Source organism: Leptinotarsa decemlineata, unplaced genomic scaffold (assembly GCF_025532065.1).
Source record: "Leptinotarsa decemlineata unplaced genomic scaffold, Ldec_3_MD MMD2_tig00003798_RagTag_RagTag, whole genome shotgun sequence".
Classification (NCBI taxonomy): Eukaryota; Metazoa; Arthropoda; class Insecta; order Coleoptera; family Chrysomelidae; genus Leptinotarsa; species Leptinotarsa decemlineata.
Window position 1 is genome coordinate 2516107 of NW_027412596.1, and position 3644 is coordinate 2519750.

Genomic DNA, 3644 nt, shown 5'->3' on the forward strand with positions numbered 1-3644 from the left:
TATATTTCGATTGTGTTTCAAAGTTTGGTGGATGCGCGATATAAGTTTATAAGTTTTGAAGTTGGAAGTTATGAAAAGCAGAGTGATGGTGGTATTTTCACTACTTCATCGCTTTACTATCATCTTGAACAAAATACGTTCTGTGTACCTGGACCGAAGACGTTGTCGGGTACAAATATTATTGTTCCACACGTTTTCGTCGGAGATGCGGCCTATCCATTAAAGTCGTATCTAATGAGACCTTTTTCTGGACAAAATCTGTCACAGGAGCAAGAAAAATTCAATTACTGCCTTTCCCGAGCAAGGCGCCTTGTCGAATGCGCCTTTGGTATAATTACCTCAAAATGGAGAATTCTTAAAACAGAAATTGAAATTGCTGCTGACAAAGTCGATTTAATTGTGAAATGTATTTGCTTGTTGCATAATTATTGATTTGGAGGGAAACTCAGAAGTCATTCAAAATACTGCCCCTCAACAAACACGTGATCGAACCGTTGGAACACGAAGTTTCAACAGAGCTACTCGTACTGCCTATGACATTAGGAACAAATTTATGCAATATTTCAACACTCATTGAACACAATTTGGAAAATAAGACAGTTATGTACTGTTAAAACAAAAATTATTCTTGAATAAATATAAATAGATAACGGAAATACATACCTACTAGTTTCATTTCAGTCGCTACTTCTTTCCATAATTTTTTGTTTAACTCTCTGTTGTGATACTGTTTGCTTTTTTGATCCCACAGGGATCTTCTTTCGTGTACTAACGTTATCAATAATTGGCAATCCATGTTGTCACTCTGAAAACACTAGAAAATGCAAGCTAGTCGTACGAACACCTATGAAAGAAACAAAATATTTTGGTCGTATGGAAATCACGTACGAATTCGTAACAAATGGTCGTATATAACCACAACCATGTCAATAAACGCATTTGTTTATTTCCGACGTTTTCTTACTAATTCGTACGAATTCGTACGACTACATTTTCGTGGCTTTATATGTAAAGTCAAGCTTACGCAGATATCAGAACCTCACTTTTTATTCTTTAGTTTTGGAAATATGTCGTTTTGCTGAAATGTTTCAGTAAACGGACTCGTGAATTAAAATCAGTTGTTGCAGAATGATGGAACTAGAAAATGAAATCATGCTGGAAGCCGATAATGGAATCTTACACATGATTGATTTTGGATATCCACGAAGAATTTTCAGGAGGCCTAACTATTTAAGATTCGGACTGACCAAGCTAACAACACTGTATGTGCTGGAGCTCGTAGCTTTATAATTCGAAAAAAACATTCAATTGTTTTTACTTTTTTTAACACAATCACATAAGATATAACTGACCACACGTAAAATAGAAAATTTATAATACAGGTAGTCCTGAGTAGAACATTTCTCTCTTTATACGTGGTCAGTTAGATCTTCACTGCACGTCGTCTTGAGTTCAATCAGGATGGAGGCAAATGTGTTCATGACTGAGGGGATGGCGGTATGAAGTCCTCAGACATCAGTACCGCTCTTCACGGGATACCCCTACCTGGCTGGGGTGTGATGGATGAAAAAGCTATTCGTCCGTTGACGGGAGACATGAGGGCCTCATTCGACCAGAGTGTCGAGGCCTTCTATATCGGGAGGGGTCGTCTACAGCATAGTCTATTCATTCTCTAACTAACGGATTTTCGTGAGTTTCCGCACCTTCGAAAACTCGCCGATTCCTCGACTGAATGGATTGCTGAATGGAAGGCAGCTGCAAATCTCTGCGGATGGCTTCATTCCGCACGAACTAAGGAGCATTCCCAATCATCCTCGATAGTTTGTTTTGCAATACCTCCAGAATGGTGATATTGTATTTCGCCGCTTGTCCCCAGACGCCTGAAGCATACATGATGACAGACTTGAACATCGTATTGTAGATGGTAATTTTGTTTTTCAAGCTCATTTTGGACTTTTTGTTGGTCAGAGGGTTATAGTCTGGCCATCCGACCCTCGATCTTTGACTTGACGTTCATGATGTGCAAGTTTCAAGTGAGCCTACGGTCTATTAGAAGAACGAGTACGTTACCCGCGCTTGCCATTCAATCTCCCTTCCAGAGATTCTTACTTTTCTGGCCGGAGAAGATTTTAATCTTCCCATGGTTATCGCCTGAATCTCAGTTAGATCTTATTTTGCAATACAGGGGGCTATGATTGAATTGCAAAAATTAATTCTCCGTTGAGGTAAAGTTTGGAACTCTTTTTCAGTCACTTCGTTTGAATTCACTGGTAAGTATGTTCTTTTGTCTGACTCTGATATTTTTCAACAACAAGGTTAAAGTAAACCATCGAAACACAATTTTTGTTAAATTCACCTAACATTTGGTTTCCGTAATATAAGAATTGACTCGAAAGCATAAACAGTAATGGGGAATGTTCCTCAATTTGGGTTATTACAGCAAATGCAAGTTTGAAGAAAATAAAGTTAAGTTTAATTCATGAGTTTTTCAAATTCACTTCGAAAAGTATTCAAATTGATGTTTCGAATGTCAAAGGGATTTGTTTCTAATTCACATATTGGCAACAGCGCCTATATCAAGTTGAAATAATTTATACATACCTAGATATTCTACTTTAAAAAAGGAAAAGTATCTTTATAAATTAACAATTGAGGCAAAATATAAATTATAGTTCAATACCACCTCTACAAGGGGATAAATTGAGGCAAAATATAAATTATAGTTCAATACCACCTCCACAAGCCACATAAACGGCAGTTGTTTTGTTATTTATTTATATAGAGGAAAATAGGTTGGGTGCACAAAATGCCAGATGTCACAGAATGTCTCGGAACTCGGAACATAAGTAAACAGAACAGCAACCCTCTGAAATATGTCCTTTTTTTTGTCTCATGCAGGTAACAAATTCTTTGTCCTTTATCAGCTATAACCGATGTTGCCAAAAGGTGAAATAGAAACGAATCCCTTTAAATGTTGAATTCATCATTTCATTCCTCTTTTTTTAAGTATTGAAATAATTCTTTAAGGAAAAAGGTTGAAATGATAGGTTCAAAATGCGTTGTTTTAGATCTCTTTTATGAAAACTACTTGATTCTCGTCAGGAGAAACACTCCCCATTGTAATTATCCCCGAAAAGATACAACGTTGGCAAGTTATTTTGGTGCTTGGCTAAGCTACGTTTTTTGTTCTGTGGTGCGTACCGCAAACATTTAAGCTTGGCTTGACTCTTAAGCGGGCTTACGCAATCTTCGCTATACAGAGGAAACGGCGAATACGGGCATAAGAGCATTGAACGTACCCATATTTTTTTATATACAGCATCTAGGTACAAGAAGCGAACGAAACAAATTTGACAGAATGTCACCAGACCGCTGGCCATTCCATTTCAAATTGTGTTCAATGTCTAGTAAAAGTTATTTTGTGGTTTGTATACAATTTATTGTGGTGAGAATAGAATGACATTTAAGAATTGACCTTTATTCTGACTTCTGTCAACCTTTGCGATGTGCTAAGAGCATTGAACGTACCCATATTTTTCATATACAGCATCTAGGTACAAGAAGCAAAACACGTTTGACAGAATGTCACCTGAATACAGACCGCTGCTTTTTATTATCTTTGCTCACTGCTGAGATATGACAAT

At 37.2% G+C, this 3644-nt stretch overlaps 1 protein-coding gene across 1 annotated transcript in view; it reads right to left on the reverse strand.

Moving 5' to 3' along the window:
* LOC141483638 (uncharacterized) overlaps positions 1–3644 on the reverse strand; it is a 565103-nt gene that overhangs the window by 80799 nt on the left and 480660 nt on the right. The window lies entirely within an intron of this gene.